This window comes from Phacochoerus africanus, chromosome 2 (genome assembly GCF_016906955.1).
Source record: "Phacochoerus africanus isolate WHEZ1 chromosome 2, ROS_Pafr_v1, whole genome shotgun sequence".
Classification (NCBI taxonomy): domain Eukaryota; kingdom Metazoa; phylum Chordata; class Mammalia; order Artiodactyla; family Suidae; genus Phacochoerus; species Phacochoerus africanus.
Window position 1 is genome coordinate 77,485,692 of NC_062545.1, and position 22,992 is coordinate 77,508,683.

At 45.9% G+C, this 22,992-nt stretch overlaps 1 long non-coding RNA gene across 1 annotated transcript in view; it reads left to right on the top strand.

Moving 5' to 3' along the window:
- The window catches only part of LOC125117175 (uncharacterized), a 35,620-nt gene continuing 12,628 nt past the window's right edge, over positions 1 to 22,992 (top strand). The window contains exon 1 of the long non-coding RNA XR_007132536.1: positions 1 to 165. This is a non-coding gene — a long non-coding RNA (uncharacterized LOC125117175). The remainder of the gene's footprint in view (positions 166 to 22,992) is intronic.

A 22,992-nucleotide genomic window follows, 5' to 3' on the forward strand; every position in this document is an offset into this window, starting at 1 on the left:
ACAGCCTCAGGCCAAGCCTTTCCCATACAAGGCCCTGAGGAGTGCCAAAGGGGACAGGCGAGGGCTGAGGGCAGGGAGAGCCGGTTACTGCAGCACAGAGACAGGAGGGGCTGTTTTGCAGATTCTGCTTCTCTTCAGGACTCAGCATCAACGCTTGGCTCACAGGTAAGCCTTCCTTCTAAAGATCCCAAATGTTTTGCTGTTTTCTGTTTTCACCTGTCTTTTGATTGGGTTGAAGCCAGCTCCCTCCCTGGGATTAATATTCACAACAAGCAGCAAGCGATTAATTGAACCGGTTGAAATTTATTGTGCACTCATCTTTACTCCAAGCCAGCTTCTGCTGGGTGTTTATTTTTCATCACTGATGCATTGCACACGCACACGACAGCCCCTAAGCATCTGAATTTAAAGCACATTGTGTGCAGAATTCCTGCTGCCCCTCTTCCTCTGGCCCAACCCCCTGAAATCCACAGAGCCCTGAGTTCCACCCCCCATTGCGGAGAAGGGAATTCTTGACTGCTGGCCTCTGGGAACATTTGGGAGCCTTGAGACAGTTTAAGATTTGGATTTCATGCCTGGCGCAGGGAGCTGGTGACTCATTTCATTTCAGGGGGCTTCGAGTCAATGCATTCTAACTCTAACGTACAAGCATATCCTACCCTACCACCAGCTGTCGCAAGAAACAAGCAGTCTGAGCCTGCGCTCTCGGCTGCTTCATCCTCGCTCAGGGTTGCTCATGGGCCACCGGGCATTGAGGAGCTTCTCCACCCCAAGCCCTCTTCTCCTGCTTCACCCCACCTTCTCCTGCCTCACTTACCCCACCCCTGCAAAGTGACTGTCTGGAGCGGGCTCTTCTGTGGGTGCCTAACAAGGCAGAACAAAGGCCCGCGTGCTCAGGGACTTCCATGTGGAGTGTACAACAATTTCAGAGCACAAATGGAAAAAGAAAAAAAAAAAAAGAAGAAGAAAAGAAAAAAGAAGGGTTGAAAGCTCTAGCTGGCTTTTATCAAACCAGGACTTGTAGCTCTCAGCTGACAATCAGCCAGCAGCTAAAACCCCCAAGGGACAGTTCTTCCTCACAGCTTGTGTCTGGCTATTAGCTACCAGCAGCCTTCTGACCCTTTTTTCAGGAAAGTAACAGCTGGCAGATGACAAAGGCGCTGGCAGAGTGGGCAACTTTTGCTGCTCTGGAAACAGATAGAAGATTGGCAGGAAATAAGGCATTTAAAATATGAGGATGATCAAGATTTTTCACTTGCTTTTCTTTATTATGCTTTTGGATTCTGGCTCTGATTACTAAAATGTATTATGTGCTAAGGAGCTTTGATGACTTTTTTCTTTACTTTCTTTCTTTCTTTTTTTTGCAAAGCAGATACCCCAGCTCTTTCCCTATGGCTGATGCCAACCCAGATAAAGGTGCCTTTCACGAGTGTTGTCTCCTTAGCTGTCTTTAAAACAACTGTCAATAAACCAAGATGATCAGCTAATGGCCAGGAGCATAAAGGAGCTTAAACGTGGGGCACATGATGGATTAAATCCCTGCTTTAGCGTCTCCGAGCCTGTCAGGCAGGGCCTTCTGGGGTGTTTGTCGCCGTTGAGGAGAAGTGAAATTGGGATAACGTGAGGTATAACTGGATTCACTAGCAGTGGGTTGGATCAATTTAGCTTCATTTCTCTCTTCCATGTACCACCCAGCCCTCCATTTTTCTGTCTGGCGGGGTAGAGGGGGAGGGTATACAGCAGGAGGCCCCAGCTGAGGATGAGTGATTATGAGAGGGGACAGCCACCCTTGGAAGAGTGTAATTACACAGAGTGGGGATTTGACACTTTAGCCACTTCAGCTCTAGTTCCTTTGCCTGCGTCCCCCTTCACAGGGCATGGCACTTCGGGGTTGTGGCCCAGACACTCTTTGCTATTGCTGTTTTTATCCTGGTAATAATATTATCATCTGCTATCATAAGAGTTGACTTATGTGGAAAATTTTAATTGAGACATAGAGGCTCAACGTACTGCTTGTCCAAAGAGCACCAGATGGGTGAGGACAAAAAGTCTGGGTTCTGAAGGCAAGTGGCCAATAGAGAAATATCTAGAAGGTCAAAAGAACTAGACTGATGGAAGAATTATGTTTCCTTTACAGGCTTAAATGATACACATATACATGCATTTTTGACTTGGTAAGCAGAGAATTTTCAGAACACTGAATTCTATTTCTTATGGTCTTGCCTAAGAAAAAACTGAATCAACATTGAGAGGAAGCTTATTTTTCAAGATGGCAGGCTGCACACATGAGTTTCTATCCGCTCCCTTCCACGGGGCCATCAGAATGCTAACGAGGGAATATGAAAAAGGTATAAATCACAACATAAAGAGAACTGAGGAGAAGGAATCAATGGATGGTGGGAGAAGAAGGTAAGGCAGAGGATAGTTGGTTTTCTAAATAGGTCTTCTGTACCATTTGTTTTTTAAATTGTGTAGATATATTACTTTATTATTATCATTATTTTTTGTCTTTTTCTCTTTTCAGGACCACACCCACGGCATATGGAGGTTCCCAGGCTAGGAGTCCAATCGGAGCTATAGCTGCTAGCCTACACCACAGCCATAGCAATGCCAGATCCGAGCCGTGTCTGCGACCTACACCACAGCCCAAGGCAATGCCGGATCCTTAACCCACTGAGCAAGGCCAGGGATCGAACCCGCAACCTCATGGTTCCTAGTTGGATTCGTTTCCGCTGTGCCACTACGGGAACTCCTAGATACATTACTTTAAATAAAAAGTTTTCTTTTTTTACGTTGGAAGGGAGCTTGTTGTTGCCTTGTTCCGACTCCTGCCTTTAATCAAGACCACACTAACACCATCCTAAAGACAGGAGCTGCCATCCTATTTTTAACAACCCCCAGAGAAAGACAATGCCAGCCTCTCTATAACTGAGCCATGTCTTTGTCTGATAATCCTCATGGTTTTGATTCACGTTTTCCTTGCAGCCTGAAGGTGGTAATGTCCTGTCTGAAGGAGCTAATGTATACCCAGGGAGTAGCCTGGCTCTGTTCAGTGAAATAAAATGTCCAGAATTGTCCTCTTTCTGTTTTATATGGCAACACACTTTTATGTATGATTAAGAAACAAAACAACAAAGGGGGCAACGTACTGAGCTTATCAAAGTACAATCATTGCTGCTTCACCAGAAAAACTTGTGCTTTCATTCTATTTCTGGTGCTGGTAGGCTGACCCTAGGGAACCAAAGACGTTTTGCCCTGAAATAAAGATGAACACTTCACAGCTATTGTCAGCCCACGGTAAAACTGTAAATTAGGCAAAGTTTATCCTTTGGATTTTTCCATCATCTCTTGCTAGGTCTTTCTTCACATAGCCCCCTCTCTTAGCTCCAAGGTACCCACTGCTCTCTCGTTGCCTGGGAAAACAAAACAACTATTTTACATTAAAATGTCCTTGACTTCTTGTGAATTCAACCCCAAGGACATTTGCAGCCCATATCACTCTGGATCCAATCAAGAGGGAGGCTCTACACAGTAGTTTGGACAGAGAGCATATAACATAAAAAAATGATTAACTCTAACAGGGTATTAAAGTAGCAAAGAATTAGAAAGACGTAAAGAGAAATCTATAGGAGTTCCCGTCGTGGCGCAGTGGTTAACGAATCTGACTAGGAACCATGAGGTTGCAGGTTCGATCCCTGGCCTTGCTCAGTGGGTTAAGGATCCGGCGTTGCTGGGAGCTGTGGTGTAGGTTGCAGACTCGGCTTGAATCCCACGTTGCTGTGGCTCTGGCGTAGGCCAGTGGCTATGGCTCCGATTTGACCCCTAGCCTGGGAATCTCCATATGCCGCGGGAGCGGCCCAAGAAATGGCAAAAAGACAAAAAAAAAAAAAAAAGAGAGAGAACTCTATAGGAATGGCACTTAGGGAACAGCAACAACCCTTAGGGCTGGAGAACTATCTCATGGATGGCAGGAAAGACCCTGAGATGCTGCACCCATGGAGCTTGCTTGAAATCTACTTTCTAGTGTGTCAGGAAAAGCTGATCACAGGGATCCACAGAGGGACTCTGCTATAAAACCACCTGAGGTGGGGGAAGTGCCAGAGAAACTTCTGGCCCCTGTGCATGTCCGGAGCTGGGCACTGGAGAAGCTACTGGTGCTTCAGGAGCCTGGAAAGCTGTGGGAGTCTGCAAAGCAAGCGTAAGGGAACCAGGACAGAGTTCCCCTTCCTCCTGCAGTGTCTCTCCAGCATCCTCTATTCACAAAACTTACATTGGTGCCAGCTGCAAAGGAAAATATTTAAAGGGTACAGGTCCATTTTTGAAGAGCAGGCAATGAAGGGTGAACTTGGAGCCGGGAGGCAACACATTGATAACTGGCACACATTTTATTTTTTCGCCTTTTTGCCTTTTTCAAGGGCCACTTCCAGTGGCACATGGAGGTTCCCAGGTTTGGGGTCTAATTGGAGCTGTAGCTGCCAACCTACACCAGAGCCACAGCAACATGGGATCCGAGCCGTGTCTGCAACCTACACCACAGCTCCCAGCAATGCTGGATCCTTAATCCACTGAGCAAGGCCAGGGATCAAACCCACAACCTCATGGTTCCCAGTCAGATTCGTTAACCACTGCGCCATGACGGGAACTCCCACTTGCACACATTTTAAAAGAGAACGAAAAGATCAAGATGATGTTGAACCCAATTGGATGATTCTCTAATGGTAAAGTTCCAGACAAGGCAGACTAGGGAAAGCATTTTGGAGCAGGAGAGCTTTCTAATGGTCCAGAAATCATACTATGTAGGTGACATATATGTATATGAGGATTGACTGGGATTATTAAATGTTGCTTCCAGGTAGAGCAGGGATGCTGTCAGGCCTTGAACTTTTAGTTCAGGTTGACCTCCATTCCTATATGGCTAAATTTCCACTGATTCTATTTCTTCTCTCAGGCACAGGAGGAGAGAGCATTCTCCAGACCCCTTGATTCTATATGAAGTGTGCAACAGGTTCTCATTGATGGAAAGTCAGAAGTAATAGATGCCACTTCTAGATCTGGCCCCTAAAATATCCCATTAGACTATCAAATCATTGTCCCTTCATGGCCAGATGAAGGCAGAGGATCCAGTAAAGGCTTCAAAGAAGCCCTAGGGCATGGTGGTACCATGAAATGGAAAGAGCCTGAGTTGAAGCTCATAGGAGAGGTATGCAAGCGAGCTGCTCAACCCACCTTAGATTAGAGTGTGACTGAATTATATTAAGCCTTGGAGGCTTCTGGGATTTTTGTTACTGCAGCTAATGTTAATTTCCCTGGGTAAATTACGAACACCCCCCCCCCTCCCCACGAGCACACCAGGACAGCCTCAATCTTAAATAGCAGACAGAGTACCCATCATCCCTTATCTTTGAGCTCATCAAAAGGAGGAAGGTGGATCACATATCCTCCTCCATTCTATGTCTCATAACTGTGGGAGGTCAGAGTCCCCCAAATAATTTTCCATGGCCCACCATGGCAAAGCATGGCAACTAGGTTTCCCTACTGAAGAGAACGAAGACTCCCTGAAGAAGGTCACTTGTGGGGTGAGTTGTTGGCACAGACAGGCTTGACCCGGAGGCCCACCGATGGCCTCAGAGCCCAGGAGAACTTGTCCTAGTGCAGGAAGGGAGCCTTTTCTTGCCAAAGCTTAGCCTCCACCTCTTGGCTGCCTCTGCTCCTGGTCTACACCGCATGCCCCTGGAAGAGCCTCAAGATCTGGGTTTCACTCTTCTCTCCATTATTCACCGAAGAGCAGAGGCAGATTTGGTTCCCTCTGCCAATGTTTAGAAAATGCAATGTTTCCTCTATTTAAGTGGATATGTATTAAATATGCATATATTGATTTTTTTCCCTTTGACTACGTACAGACTTGTTTTGAGTGTGCACTGGTAATAAAGGAAGGATACTGCACATGAGTTTTCTGCCATCTACAAAAACCAAGCGAGCTCTACTTCTCTGGCTTCCTCTGTTTTATGGCTGTCAGGGTTGAAAGCCAACCAGGACACATGTCTGCCACCTTTACCTGCGGAGAGCATCACCCCAGACTCTCTGATTTGAGGTCTTCAGGAGAACTGCCCTGACCCTCAGGTGGGGTCTTTATGCGATGTCAGTGGGGTTAGCACACATCTCCGGAAGGTCTGCCTCCTGCCACGCAACCCCTCGTGAGTAAATCACTTTCTACAGCAGCGTGGCACCATGTAAAGCTGATGTAGGTTGGACATAAATTTGGGTCTGGAAAGAGCACAGTTTCCTGTCGTGACAGGCAGCTAGGCTGGTGTGCTCTGACACCTGCTCAGCCCTTTATTAGATTTGCAAATTATATCTGCTGGAGGCCTGAGGAGCAGAACAGAGCACAAAATGAGGGTCAGGGTGCAGGGGACACTGGTAAATGGTATCTGAACCCAAATTCAGAGCAGCTTTTTATACCGTGAGGTCTGTGGTATAGAAAATCTATTACCCCAAAGGCAGCCCCCTCTAGCCCCTAATAGACAACTTTCTGGAAGTCAATGAACTCCAGAGAAATCAAAGCATTAGAAAGACGGGGGTGGGGGGGGGCAGTGGCCTGTGTTTTAGTCTCTGGTGCGTGGTTAATGTGGTTCTACTTTAGAATTCTGGTTTGGGGGAAAGGATAGCCAAAAGAACTCACTGAAGCACACATTTGAGGGGCTTTTTGCATGCAATCTACATGAGTCCCCCGGCACTGCTGCAGGACCCACATTTTCGACTTTGTCTTGGATTTAACAGGATTGCACAGGTTGACATCTGTGAAGACAGGGGACCCTGGAGTCTGCAGAGTTGAGGGCTTTTCACACACCTAAGCCCCAAACCACATTAGCCATGACAGACTTGCTCACGGCAACGGCGAAGCTGCCCAGGTGTCATAAATCATTGCTCTCCCCCCAAAAGGTGGGTGTTGGAGGAAGGGAGTGCAAAAATTTTCAAAAAAATGTCAAGTGGCATATGTCTGCGTTAGATCCTGAGCATCTCCCATGCCAGCTCATTAGAGGCAGCTTTGCAGGTTGGAAGAGGATGGGGCCTCTGAGGAGGCCACTGGGGGCAGTGAACTCTGCCCCGGGGAAGACTTGGACCACGCAGGCTGTTGCAGCTCCTTAAAGCCCAAGAAAGATGAGGTGGAGAAGGGAGGAGGCAAGGTGCTTCAAGGAGTGACTCACGACTGAGAAAGGTTCCCACAAAAGCTGAGCCTGCTTGTTAAGGAGGTGGCACAGTGCAGAGATCAGGAGAGCGGATTCTGGCACCAGACAGGCTGCCCTCAGTCCTGGCCTCCCCCGCTTCCCAGCTGTGTGACCTTGGGCAGGCTACTCAGTGCCCCTGAGTTTGTTCTCTCAACTGTGATATGGGGCTAATAAGCCTTAGGAGTAAACTGCTTAGGACAGAACCTGGCATATCAGGGGTAACTAAGGAGCAATTGTAGTCCGAGTACCTATAGGGGAAGAGAAGGAGGTGGGAGACCCTCTCCCCGCTCCATGCTTCACATTCGCAGCCACTCTGTTGGATGCACAGGGCCAGGCATGTGAGTGTCAACACATAACTCGTGCTTCTCTGACTCATCTTTTCCATTTAGGCAGCATGGGGCACTGGAAAGACCTCAGGGTGGGGTGACAAAGGACTTGGGGTTCATCTCAGCCCTGCTGCAGGAGTCAGAGGCCATACACCCTATTCTCCTGGCTCTCATTTCTTTACAGACCTTAGAGCAGCTGAATGGACCTTGAGATTATTCTAGTCCATATTTATAGCAGCTACAACAGCTGCCACTATCAGCATTTATCGAAAGCTTCCTGGGTCACACACAGTTCTTAGTGCTTTAGGTGAAGAAGCTAAAAATTATTGAGGCAGTTACTTTTTTTGGGGTCTTTTTTGCCATTTCTTGGGCCACTCCCACGGCATATGGAGGCTCCCAGGCTAGGGGTCTAATCGGAGCTGTAACTGCCAGCCTATGCCAGAGCCACAGCAACGCGGGATCCGAGCCGAGTCTGCGACCCACACCATAGCTCACAGCAACGCCGGATCGTTAACCCACTGAGCAAGGGCAGGGATCGAACCCGCAACCTCATGGTTCCTAGTCGGATTCGTTAACCACTGCGCCACGACGAGAACTCCGAGGCAGTTACTATTATACCCATTTTACTGATAGGAAAACCGAGGGAGAGAGAAGTTAGGTGGCATATTTTATATACTTTACCTCATTATCACATTAATAGACATGAGGGATTTATCTCTGTTTATAGAGGAGAAAGCGAGGCACAGAGAAGTTTAACATTCCTTCTGCCCTCCGAAGAGAGAGTAAACTGAAATTTAAGTCCTTATAAAATCTCTATTAATAGGAGCAGTCTTTCTCATTTATTTTTTACAGAGGAACAACTTACATTTAATAATGTGCACTAGTCTTTAAGTGTGCAGCTCAGGGGATTTTCACTTATGTATTCACCAATCGAATCACCAAACTCACCAAGGTTTAGAACATTGCCTTTGCTCCAGAAGGTTCCCTTGTGCCCTCTCCCAGTTAATACCCTCCCGACCCCAACACAGTCCTAGGTTAAACTCTATCATCATTGATTAATTCTTTTTTTAAACTCCATGTAGATGGACTCCTATAGATCATACTCTTTTGTGTCTAGTTTCTTTCACTCAGTGCTGTAAGTCTGAGATTTTATCTTTGTTTGGCAGGTATCAATAGTTTATTCTTTGTTATTGCTCTGCACTGTATCCAATCGTATAACTTTATCCAGGTTCATCAATCCATTCTTCTGCTGATGAACATGTAGATTGTTTCCAGTGTTTGGCCATTAAGAATAAAGCTGCTATGAGAGAGTTCCTGTCATGGCTCAGTGGTAATGAACCCAACTAGCATTCACGAGGACGCGGGTTCAATCCCTGGCCACGCTCAGTGGGTTAAAGATCCAGTATTGCCATGAGCTGTGGTGTAGGTTGCAGACACGGCTCGGATCTGCTGTTGCTGTGGCTGTGGTGTAGGCTGGTGGCTACAGCTTTGATTCTTTGAGCCCTAGCCTGGGAACTTCCACGTGCCAGGGTGTGGCCCTAAAAAGGACAAAAAAAAAAAAAAAGAATAAAGCTGCTCTGAATATTCATACACAAGTAGGTATAGGCACTGACTTCTGGGTATATACCTGGAGTGAAGTCGCAGGGACATGGGGTGATAGGCATATGCTTAACTTTACTGCCAATTTTCCAAAATAGTGGAACAAACGTGTACCCCACTAGCAGTAAATGACCTCTTAGTTGTTCTACCTCCTCACCCAACACTGGGCAGTCCTTTTGCTATCAGCCCATCAATGCTCTCGCATTGTAACTTTAATTTGCATTTCCTTGATGAGCAATTTTTTTTTTGTCTTTTTGTCTTTTTAGGGCCACGCCCACAGCAAATGGAGGTTCCCAGGCCAGGGGCCTAATCGGAGCTGTAGCCACCAGCCTACGCCAGAGCCACAGCAATGCCAGATCCGAGCCGTGTCTGCAACCTACACTACAGCTCACGGCAATGCCGGATCCTTAACCCACTGAGCAAGACCAGGGATTGAATCCGAAACCTCATGGTTCCTAGTCAGATTCGTTAACCACTGTGCCACGACGGGAACTCCCGATGAATAATGTTGTGTGGCACCTTTTCCAATACTTATTGGCCATCTCAATATCCTCCTTTGTGAAAGGCCTGTTCAAGTCTTTTGCCCATTTTTAAATAATTTCTTTTTCTTATAGATGTATAGTTCTTTATATATTCTGGGTTTGAGTATCTTGTAAGAATCTGCATTATAAATATTTTCTCTAAGTGTGACTTGCCTATTCACTTGCTTAGTGGTGTTTTTTCTTATTTTATAATTTGCCTTTTTAAAAAGATCCAATTTATCACGTTTTATAGTTGAAATCCTTTGGAGAAATCTGCCTACTCCAAGGTGAAGATATTCGATTGCGTTTTTCTCTAGAGTTTTACTTTTCATGTTTAGGAATATGATGTAACCTCAAATTAATTTTGGTGTATGGTTTGAGGTAAGTGTGAAGGCTCAGTTTTTTTCGCAGATGTGCAAATGATTTGGTAGCCTTGTATTGAAAAGACCATCCTTTCCTGTTAGATTGCAATGGTGCCTTTGTAGCAAATCAAATGACTATATGCCTATGGGTCTACTTCTGGAGTGTATTTTGTTACACTGATGTACTTGTTTATCCTTGCCCCAGTATCACTCTGCTTCATAGTTTTATAGTAAGTCTTCAAATCTGATAGTACAGCTCTTCCAACTTTCTTCTTCTTCTTCTTCAACATAGTTTTGGCTAAGTCATTTGTTTCCTTAAAAATTTTAGAATTCTATTATCTCTTCTGTTGAGATTTTGATTGGGATTGCCTTGGCTCAACAGATCAATGTCATCAAGAACTGACATCGTAATAATATTAAGTTTTCCAGCCCATGAAGATGGAATATCTTTACTTGGTGATTTAGTGTGAATAACAATAATTGGAGTAAATCTTTAGTATTTTCAAACAGGTAAGCTTAGTTACCATATGCTCCAGTAATTCCACTCCTGGGTATATACTCAAGATAAATGAAAACATATGTCCTCATAAAACTTGTACATGAGTGTTCAGAGCAGCATTATTTGCAATAGCCAAAAAGTGGAAATAACTCAAATGTCTGCAAGATGATTAATGGATGCATAAAATGTGGTATATCCATATAATGGAATATCATTTGGCAGTAAAAAAAAAAAGTACCAAAACGTGTTATGATATGGATAAGCCTTGAAACTATTATTCCAAAATGAAAGAGGCCAGTTTCAAATAACCACATATTGTATGATACTATTTAAATGAAATATCCAAAATAGGCAAATCTATAAAGACAGAAAATAGATTAGATGTTGCCTAGGGCTGGCATGGGGGGGATGGGAAGAAAATGAATGAGTGATGGCTAAGGGGTTTGGGGTTACTCTGGGGTTAAAGGAAATGTTCTAAATTGATTGTGGTGATGGTGGAACAACTCCGAGAGTCTGCAAAAAGCCATTAAAGGGTAAGAAACATATGGTATATGAATTATATAAAGGAGTGAATCATATGCTATATGAATGACATCTCTATAAAGCTACACAAATTCTTTAATGTTATTTTGTTCATAATCTATTGTTATAGGCTGAATTGTGTCCCTCCAAAATTCATATGTTGAAGCCCTTAGCTCTTAGCCCCCATGCCTCAGGATGCAACTGGATTTGGAAATAAGGCTTTTAAGAGGTGATTAGGTTAAAATCAGGCCATTAAGGTGGGACCAAATCCGATGACTGGTGTCCTTCTAAGAAGAGGCGATGAGGACACACAGAGACATTAGGGACGCATGCACACAGGGGAAAGACCATACAAGGACACCATATAAAGGTGGCTCTCTGCATGCCAAGGAGAAAGACCTTGAAGAAAAAAACAGACCTGCAGTCACCTTGATTTTGGATGGATTTCTAGCTTTCCAAACTGTGAGAAACAGATTTCTATGGTTTAAGCCACCCAGGCTGAGATATGCTGTTCTAGCAGCCCTAGCAAATTCATACATCTATATTAATTTTTACATTATTCAATGACCGATTTAGTCTAAACTGTATTAGTATGTAAACTTCCCAAATCTAAAGAGAAGTCAAACTGGGCCATATTTTCAGCATCTGTAGAGGTTTTTTTGGTGAAAACATTTTGATTGTAAGGTGTGCTTTGGAACTCCTGAGGTTTTTTGCCTTTCAAAAATTCTAGACAAATGAGACTATAAATTTTTGCGGAAAAGATGACTATTAAGAAATAGGATTTTGTCAAAACTGCAATGAGGTACCACCTTACACTGGTCTGAATGGCCATCATTAATGAGTCTACAAATAACAAACGTTGGAAAGGGTGTGGAGAAAAGGTACCCTCCTACACTCTTGGTAGGAATGAAAATTGGTACAATCGCTATGGAAAAAAGTATGGAGGTTCCTCAGAAAACTAAAAATAGAGCTACCATATGATCCAGCAATCCCACTCCTGGGCATATATCTGGAGAAAACCCTAATTCGAAAATATACATGCACCCCTGTGTTCACTGCAACACTATTTACAATTGCCAAGACACGAAAGCAACCTAAATGTCCATCAATAGAAGAATGGATAAAGAAGATGTGGTACATATATACAATGGAATACTAGCCATAAAAAGAATGAAATAATGCCATTTGCAGCAACATGGATGGAACTAGAGACTCTCATACTAAGTGAAGTAAGTCAGAAAGAGAAAGACAAATACCATATGATATCACATATCTGGAATCTAAAATACGGCACAGATGCACCTATCTACAAAACTGAAACAGACTCACAGACATAGAGAACAGACTTGTGTTTGCCAAAGGGAGGAGGGGAATGGGATGGACTTGGAGTTTGGGGTTAGTGGATGCAAATTATTACATTTATTTTATTTTATTTCTTTTGCTTTTTGAGGACCACGCCTGCAGCATATGGAAGTTCCCAGGCTAGGGGTCCAATTGGAGCTGCAGCTGCCGGCCTATGCCACAGCCACAGCAATGTGGGATCCAAGCCATGTCTGTGACCTACACCACAGCTCATGGCAACACTGGATCCCCTACCCACTGAAGGAAGCCAGGGATTGAACCCATGTCCTCATGGATACTAGTTGGATTCATTCCTGATGCACCACAACGGGAACGCCCCAGTACAACCTTGTAAATCAACTATAATTTAATTTTAAAAAAAGATTATTTATTATTTATTTTGAAATACCTAGAATTTTAAAAAATTCTCAAGATAGAAATTCTCAGAATTCTCATTGTGGCACTATAGGATTGGTGGTGGCAGCATCTCTACAGGGCCAGGACACAGATTTGACCCCCCGCCCTGCACAATAGGTTAAAGGATCTGGCATTGCCGCAAGTCACGACTATTGTTTGGATCAGATCCTTGGCCAGGAACTCCATATGCTGTAGGCAGCCAAAAAAAAAAAAAAAAAGATAAAAATTATCAATCTGAATTTCATACAGTATATAATCATAACAATAAAAATTTTTATCTTGTTCATTAAAACAGTTTCTGTGTGTATAATGCTTTATAGTTTAATAAAAATTTCAAAAAAACAGAAATAGATAAAATTAATGGAAAACCCACTTAATCTTTTTTGGGTTGTTCTGTTTTGTTTGTTTGTTTGTTTTTGGCAACACCCATGGCATGTGGAAGTTTCTGGGCTGGGAATCAAAACCACACCACTGCAGTGACAATGTCACATCCCCAATCTGCTAGGCCACCAGGGAAATCGGGTTGTTCATTTTTATTTTTTTATTTTATTTGTCTTTTTGCCTTTTCTAGGGATGCACCCGTGGCATATGGAGGTTCCCAGGCGAGGGGTCTAATTGGAGCTGTAGCCGCCGGCCTACACCAGAGCCACAGCAACTCCAGATCCAAGCCGCATCTTCGACCTACACCACAGCTCTCGGCAACGCCAGATCCTTAACCCTCTGAGTGAGGCCAGGGATTCCGCAACCTCATGGTTCCTAGTCGGATTCGTTAACCACTCAGCCACGATGGGAACTCCTCGGGTCATTCATTTTCAAAATTGAGGTCCTTTAAGGAATTATGGTAATTACTGTATTTTTTTTTCCTTTGAATAAAATAAACTGAGAAGTAAGTGACTCACTCTAAACCCCACTGGAATGAACACAAAGGAAGGTGTGACTAGCACATTAACAAGAGGAGGCAAGGGAGCTAGGACTGGATTTTTTTAACTTGTAGGAATGTGTTTTTCACAGGACACTGAACAACTGTGCCACTCTAAAAGCAGTTTTGAAACCAAATTAAAAAAAATTAAATATTAAAAGTAGACATTTGTCTAAATTAAATATTATAAGTTGACCAAAACATGTTTCTGGTGAGGATCGTCTCAGCACAACAGTGGGGAACAATAGCTCTATACAACCGACCGTCCAACAGCACGAGTTTGAACTGCCCAAGTCCACTTCCACGTAAATCTCTCAATAAATATGTACCAGAACCACACAATCCCGGGCTGGTGGAATCTGTGGATGTAGAACTGTGGATACAGAGGGCTGACTATAAAGTTAAAAACAGATTTTTGACTACATGGGGGTGGGTGCCCCAATCTCTGAGATGTTCAAGGGTCAACTATACTTGGTAATTTCCCTACGGAAATTCAAAACAAGGGATCCAAAAGCAGGTGGTTCTGGAGCCAAAGCCTGTGCCCTTAAGCACTATGGTGGACTGGCATGAAAAAGAACTGGTCCTGATTCTTCACTTCCCTTTGCTGTCACTTGGCAGAGTCAGCAACCAAAGGATAAGGAGATGCTCCTTCCCCACTGGTGTGGGTTTGGCCACTTGACTTCTCAATGATCACAAGGCAAGCAGAGGTCCTAAGAGTGTATACATATGGTCTTGGATGTACAGTCAGCCCTTCTTATCCACAGGTCCCACAACTGAGGATTTCACCAACCAAGGATGGAAAATATTAAAAGGACAGAGAAAAAAATTCTAGCAAGTTCCAAAAGGCAAAACTTGGATCTGTGCGTGCTGGTCATTATTTATCTGGACGTTGTATTTACTGCTATCTATATGGTATCTGCATTTTATTAGATAATCTATAGGTGATTTAAAGTATATGGGAGGATGTGTGTAGGTTATATCCAGGTACTACAGCATATTATATAAGGGACTTGAGCATCTGCAGAGTTTGGTGTCTGTGGGGGTTGTGGAAATCAATTCCCCTTGCTTACCAAGAAATGACTATACTTAAAAGGGTATGAGAGGTTTTTTTGAACAGCTGCATCTAGTGGCACATACAAGTTCCTGGGCCAAAGGTCAAATTGGAGCTACAGCTGCCAGCCTATGCCACAGTCACAGCAACATCTGATCTAAGCTGCATCTGTGACCTACACCACAGCATGTGACAATGCCAGATCCCTAACCCACTGAGTGAGGCTAGGGGTCAAACCTGCACCCTCACAGAGGCACTGTTGGATCCTTAACCCACTGAGCCACAACGGCAACTCTAGGTATAAAAGGTTTGGCTTGGTTGGGGTATAATAGCCATAAAATAAGTGTTTCCCAGGAAGGCACTGACCCCTTGAACCTGGGCCCCATCATAAACACTCATAGAACAGACCTGAACTTGACCTGAAGCCTGGAGCCAAGACCTGCAGTGGGCAACTGGGAACTCTGAGCCTGGAGTCCTGCCAAGCCTAGCTGGGTTGTGGTCCCAGCTGTATATTACACTGAGAAAACAACTACAACCACGACCACAACAAAACCTTGTTATTTTAAGCCAGTGGGTTTGGGGATAACTTCTATAAGTGCAGTGTTGTCATAGCCATAGTCAGCCAATAAGACCACTATGTTCTCAAAGTAGGGTCCTTAGACACCTGCATCCAAGTCAGTGGGGCACTTGTTATAAAAACATCGATTCCAGGAAAATGATTATTCACGGATACTGATTAAATGGTTTGATGGGACAATTCAGCAGTATATGTTAAACTCAAGACTGTATTAACATGAATAGCAAAGCAATTCCACTTCTAGATATTTCTCCAAGAGAAATCCTTGTTGATTTCCCAAAAAAGTATAAGGATGAAGGTGGTTTTGTAACACTGAAAATCTGGAAAAAAAACAACTAGCCGTCAACAGAAATTTGGTTAAGTGACCAATGCCATTTTCATTCTATGGAATCTTACTAAAATAGCATTTGTTAAAAAGAAGAGAGTAACTCTAAGGACTTCTTGTCATGGTGCAGCAGAAAGGAATCTGACCAAGAACCATGAGGTTGGGTTCAATCCCCGGTCTCGCTCAGTGGGTTAAGGATCCGGCATTGCTGTGAGCTGTGGTGTAGGTCGCAGATGCAGCTTGGATCTGGCGTTGCTGTGGCTCTGGCATAGGCTGGCATCTATAGCTTTGATTGAACCTGTAACCTGGGAACTTCCACATGCCAAAGGTGTGGCCCTAAAAAGAAAAAAAAAAAGAAGAGGAAGAAAAAGAAAGTAACTCCATTACTTGGTGAAAAGTCAAGGTGTGGAACAGTATGTGCAGTGTGGTTTCATTCGTGTAAAGAAAAAGCCGCTGTTGGAGTTCCCACTGTGGCGCAGTGGAAACAAATCCGACTAGGAACCATGAGGTTTCAGGTTTGATCCCTGGCCTCGCTCAGTGGGTCAGGGATCCGACACTGCCGTGAGCTGTGGTGTAGCTTGCAGACACGGCTCGGATCCTGAGTTGATGTGACTGTGGTGTAGGCCAGCAACTGTAGCTCTGATTCAACCCCTAGCCTGGGAACCTCCATATGCTGCCAGTGCGGCCATAAAAAGAAGAAGAAGAAACAAAAAAGCCCCATCCATGTACCTGTGGTCCAAGAATATTACAAGGATGCAAACCAAGATGATAAGTGATTACCTGTGGGACCACTTGGTGTCAGGAAGGGGTGAGGGGCACTGCTTTAGGTGAATGTTTATTGTTTTTACACCAAGAGGAGAATGTGCACATATATTACTTTTGCCATCAGAAAGAAGAATGTTGTGTATTTAAAAAAAATGTGGATTTTCTGGGTCTCGCCCCAGGATCAGAAGAGTCCCGGAATCTGCATCTCATAGAAAATTTCAGACCCTGCTCTCTCAGTTGCCTGAGTCAGCTGTGAGCTTGCAAATGGGCAGCCAGTCAGGGCAAGAGCTGCTAATGTGACTAGGGAGGGCCAAAGATAGACTGTCGGATTGCCCCTGGGAGTTGGACGTGGAGGACAACTTGACCAGAGGGTTTCTCAGTGTTAAGAAGGCCAAATGGGGCACCAAGTTCTAGAGTCATTCCGCTTCTGGAGAAAGTTTCCTCTTGCTAAAATCCCCTCTGCACATCACTTTCTCTGCCACCTGGTCCCATCCCACCTCCAGAGAAGCACAGCTGAACCTCCGATGAGTAAGGAGAGGTTACTTGAGATAGTTTCTTTTATCAAAAGAGGGCATAAGGACCGAGGCAGGGCATCCTTCACTGCAGCCAGCCCAGGGACCAGACCCTGCACGTGGAGGCACCCTCATTATGAAAAGGACAAGGGGGCAGAATAAAGCCCATGGGAGTTTCAAATTTTTTAATTAATTAATTAATTAATTTTACCAGCTTCATCTATCAAGCCAGGTGTTTGCTCTAAAAACAGTGCCTGGTGGAGTTCCCGTTGTGGCTCAGTGGTTAACGAATCTAACTAGGAACCATGAGGTTGCGGGTTTGATTCCTAGCCTCGCTCAGTGGGTTAAGAATCCAGCATTGCTGTGAGCTGTTGTATAGGTTTCAGATGAGGCTTGCTTGGATCATGAGTTGCTGTGGCTGTGGCTGTGACAGGCAACTACAGCTCCAATCAGACCCCTAGCCTGGGAACCTCCATATGCCAAGGGTGCAGCCCTAGAAAAGACAAAAAAAAAAAAAAGAAGAAAAAGAAAAAAACAAAACAGTGCCGTGCACTCTGTAAGTCTGTGATCTTCCAAGACTCTCACTAGAGGTCAGGTTCATTAAATCCAACAGGAAGGCATTTCTTTGAAGTTCTGGTCTTCAGGTCAGGCTGAGGCCTCACTTTGCAGCCCCAAAGCAAGTGGGAGAAGAGATGTGAGCCGGCATCTCACCTAGTGGGACAGGTGTCAGGTTATCCTGCTCCCCAAATCCCAGGCCAACCTCACGGCTCCCCCATGAGACTGACCACAGGTCACTGTCCCCGTTGTGACCTGCTTTCCCAGGGGTCAATTCAGGCCAAGCCCAGCCAACATAGCTTGGTTGGCTTGTCCAAAATTTGAAGTTGAAGGCTCGTGGCTGAGACTGCCCTGCTGCCCTACTGTGCCCTGGGCACTCCTGTCACCAGCCCCTTTGGTGTCCCTCCTTCCCAGCAGGGTCGCCCTCCCTCCCTGAAATCAGGGTCAAGGGCTTGGCTCATCCCATGCCCTAGAACCTCAAGGCCAGCCTCTGGTCCAGAGGGAGGCTGAGCGGCCGAGCTAGGGGTGTGGTGGGGGGAGCATGCCCGAGGCTGAGCCTCAGGCAGAGGAGCAGCCAGCTCCACAGCTGCAGTCAAGATTCTGGTGGGGAAATACTCACATGTTTGCCAAACGCAGCCAGCGTCTCAAGTGCTGCCTGCATGCGCAGCTGCTTCCTATTCTCAACACAGATCTGCAGGATCTTGAATCCGAGTGGACACATGTCCACATGCAACATGGACACACCCTTTCCTGCTATGCCGGAGGCCGGGTGTGCCTGTAACTCAACTAAGGGCGGGGCTCTGCAGGTCCGCATCAACAATGCAAGTGGCTTCTAAGTCAGGCCTTCCCGATTTACTAGCCAGTTTCAGCAAGAGACACGGGTGCTTTCATGGCAGATAAGCACATCCCCTTGCAGTAAAGAGGCGACAGATTTTCCACCCGGCTGAAAGTTTCAGAAAGTTTTATATTCCAGCACCAAATCCAGTGTTATGGTTCCAATCAGTTCAGGAAATAAAATGTCTACAATTTATATGGGTCTGCAAGACTCAGAACTCCTGGCCAAAAATGTGCCCTTTGATCTTTATCCCTTTAATCTGAAGCATTCTTGAAACGCGTTGCCATTTTAACGAACAATGCCTTATCCTGGCAGAATACTCTGTGGTGAAGAAACTCGGAAAGTGTTTTAGGTTTCGCAAGCCTTGGAGTAAGTTCAGTGTCACATCAGAGGGCCTGCCATGTGCCAAGTTCCTACCAGCAGGGAGCACAGAGGCAAGGAGGGGACCCAGAGAGAAGGAGGCCCTGGGGAAACCAGAGCCGGTGCACAGAGTCCTTAGGAGGAGCCACCACTTAGGACTGAGGGATCAGAGAGGGCTTCAGGAGGGAGGAGAGGTTTGAGTTGGGCCTCCAAGGATGCACAGACTGTTAAGAAGAGAAAAGAGGGCAAAGGAGCATTCCAGGCAAGGGGGAAAGATGGGAGCAGCGGAGAGTATGCTTGAGGAGTTGTGGTCAGTTCAGTAGAGCCAGGATGTATGTGTGTGGAGGGGCGATGGCAGAGGGGACAGGCAGTACAGCTGGACTGCAGGAGCCTAACCTCCCTGGCACTGGCTCAAGGGACCAAATGGTATCTGCAAGAGTTGGGGATTCTCACAGAAGTGGAGCTCAGGAAGTAGAGTTGGACCAGCAGACACAAGAGCTGGATGGCCACTGTTCCCAGCCACTCTCCCTCTGGTGGGCTATGGTCTCTGGCCACTGCTTCTCTCTGCAGACTGTGCCCTCTGCTCTGCCATGGACCATCATTTCTCCTGATTCAACCTAACCTATGGGCCAAGCATCTGTCCCCAGAGCCTCTTGATTCTTGGTCCCAACTCAAGGGAGACAATTCCATGAGCTAGTGGCAAGTCAGTGGGTTGGTTGCCCCTATCAGGCATCTGTCCTCCCCACCCCAAACCCCCAGTATCATCAGCTTGTGTTGGTGTGAGGGAGGGTCACACATGGTAAAAACCTGACCTTCAATAGTGGGGTGTGGGGGGAAGTTTAAAGAAAGAGGTGTGGGCTGGGCAGCCCCTCCAAACGTGTCTCCTTCTACTAGAAAGGGTCAGTGGGAGCCATCATGTGTTTTGACTAGAAGAACAACACAACCATGGCTGAGCATCTGGATTTCGCTCCACCGTACAAAGGACAGACTGAAGATAAAGGGGAGGTGCCCACATGGATCAAATGTCTTCCATGAACCAAGCACTATGCCAGATGTTGCATGCCTATTCCCTGATTGCATTTTGTCAAAAGCCCATTTCACTTGTGAGGAGACGGAAGCTAAGAGGCTTGGAGATGTGAAGTGTACTTGCTCCAAGTCACACAGTTAGGAAAGGAAGAATTGTGATTTGAACCTAAAATGGGCCAGATTTGAAAATGCTTTACACCACACCAGGCAGGAAATCAGCCAGGACAACCTCTAGATGCTGCTGCAGCTGCCTCACCTACCTGGGTCCACACTGAATCCAGCAGCTCCTGCCTACTTCTAGCTCCTCCTCCCTTGCCTTTCATCTCCGTTAATGCTACTGCCATCTACCCAGTCGCCCCAGCCCACATCTCTCTAAATCTCAGATTCCTTCTCTATAAAACAGAGCTGATGATCGTATATTCCAAAGCTGGTTGTGAGAACTAAATGAGATAGTCTTCATGGAGGGCTAGGAGCTGAGCTTGCAGCTTGGCACTTGATTGCATGTGGGGACAAGAGGAGCCTGGCCTGGAGTTTTATTTGCCTAATGGAAGAGTTGCCAAACCTTTTCTATGAAAGCCCAGGTAGGAAATATTTTCAGCTCCGTGCGTCCTATAGGCCCTGTTGCAACAGCTCGACTTTGCCATTGTAGGGAAACACCAGCAACAGCCAAGACATGAGTGAATGAGTGTGGCTGTGTTCCAAGAAAACTTTTCTACAAAAATGAGCAGGGGACTGATTTGGCCTGAGGGTTGCAGTTGCCTGGCTTCTGGTCTTAGCCTTGGCTCCTTCCATGAGGGTGGAGCCATGTCTGTTTAGTTCAAAAACTTTTTCAACTAAAAGATTTGGTGCTAAACCCAATGTCTAGCACAGTGCCTGGCAGGACATGGTAGGTATGCCAGAAATATTTGTCAAAGGAGTGATTAAATGAGAAGGCAAGCAAGCAAGAACCAAGATGGCTGAGGACAGGCATAACACTTGGGGTCAATTGCAGGGCTCAGTGTAGGAAATAAGAACCTCACTAGGGTTTTTAAGCAAAAGAGGGAAATTACAAACTTGCTGGAAGGGCTGGAAGAGAGGGCTCTATGATGGGCTCCCAGAGATGACTCCCAGGATGCAGCAGAACTGACCTCCTAGGAGGGCTGCCATTTCTGCCACCTTCAGGAAGGTGGAACTCAGGAGGCTGCCACCGGCACTGTTGACCCCAAGAACACCAAAGCTGCAATTCAACAGTCAGAATGTGTTCAGAAAGCTGGGAATACCTGCCTGCAGGCTAGGATGTGGAGCTTAGCCACTGCCCCCTTTACAACTGCCTCTTAACACCTGTGAAGCTGGGGATTGGATATTACTGGCCCCATGCCCTTGGTTTTCAGCAGAAAACAGACACAACTTGCAGGAAACTGGCTTCTGCCTCACTTCTGCTTTCCACACCTTGCTCTAATATGTCTTGGTATGGTGTGATTGACACTCTTGATCCTCATGGTAAGGGATTCTGGGAGGTGTATAGTTTTTTTTTTTTTTGTCTTTTCTAGGGTTGCTTCCACAGCATATGGACGTTCCCAGGCTAGGGGTCGAATTGGAGTTGTAGCCACTCGCCTACACCACAGCCACAGCACAACGTGAGATCCGAGCTGTGTCTGTGACCTACACTACAGCTCATGGCAACGCCAGATCCTTAACCCACTGAGCAAGGCCAGGGATCGAACCTGAAACCTCATGGTTCCTAGTCGGATTTGTTAACCACTGAGCCACGATGGGAGCTCCAAGGGAAATGTAGTTTTCTTAGCTTCCTTAACTCCGCAGTGCTGGGAGGCATCCTAGAAAGATATGGAAATGGATTCACACCATGTTCAGCCCAACCTGGACATTCTGGTGATCTACTGCTGCAAAACAACCATCCCAAACCTTAGTGCTTGAAAACCAGCCATTTATTTTGATCAGAAATGTGAAACATGTGTAGGGCTTCGTGGGGGCAACTGGTCTCTGCTCTATGACGAGTCAGTTGGGGTGGTTTGACTGGTGTTTCAGCCTGGGCTCCACAGTGTGAACAACCCCCTCAGCCCCACCCCCGCCCAGCCAGCCACCTGAGAGAGCAAGTGGAGAGGAACCAAAGCCCTTGGCAATAGCTGCAGCCAAGCCTCTGGGCAGCAGCCGGCATCAACTCACCGGCCATGTGCACAAGTCATTGGGAAGGCAGGTCCTCCAGTCACAGGGGGAGAGGGGGTTGTCTGTGGCCCCCAACCCCGATGCCACATGGAGCAGAGATGTTCCTGCTGAGCCTTGCCCAAGCTGCAGACTTGTGAGCAAAATCAATGACTGTTTCTATTTCTGCCTCTAAGTTTTGGGGTGATTTGTTTGGTGGCAAATGATCACCAGAACATGCAGGTTGTGCTCAGTGTGAAGGAGGGAGGGGAATAAATGGGGTGATGAATAAGAAATGACACAGCCAATGCCAGGGAGGGGCAACAGTTGACCCAACAGGAGCCAAGTTCACTTTCGTCCTGCATCTCCGTCCTGAGATCTACCACTTTCTAACTCTGATGCTTTCTGAAAATCAACCCAGTGTGGTGTGGACTGTACGGGCCCAGCTAGCAGCCCAAATGTTAGGCTGAGTCAAGAGCCCTTTATTCTTACAAGCACAGCTTCCTGGGGGCTTTTTGTCTCTTCCAGAAACCACCTCTCGGCAATTTGTGATCATGGCCAAAAGATTTAGATTTTGAAACTGCCAACTGTCATAAAAAGGCAAGACTGACATGCCGTGTTCTGATTTTTACAACCAGCTTCCGGGACAGCTCAGATGATTTCCAAGTGCAGGGTTGTGACATACAGTTGTGCCAGTTGTATACTGCACAATGCTAGGGGGCACCATGCACACTCTACTCATCATCTCTTGGCATATTTATTGCAAGACTTTTCTGGCAGATGGCAGCAAAGCGTCTTGAGGTAAAAAAGATTTTTCTACTTTGTAAAAAAGGCAATGTATAGCTCGTGGCAAGAGGCATAGGGACAAAACTAGTGTCACATAAATCTTCAGTGAGGGGCAGGGGATAGGAGGAGAAAAGGAAGGAGGCAGGAGTATTAGGATGGGGGATGCCCCTTTGCTCAACCATAACAGGTACCTGAGACATAAGAAGTATTGAGATTTGTGGGCTTCAAGATTCAGCCTCTGGGGGCCAGCGGGGTTTTAGGGGAGGCAGGATCAGGCAGGATCATGCATCACTGAGGGATATTCAGGAGAAGTGGAGAGAATCAGCCAC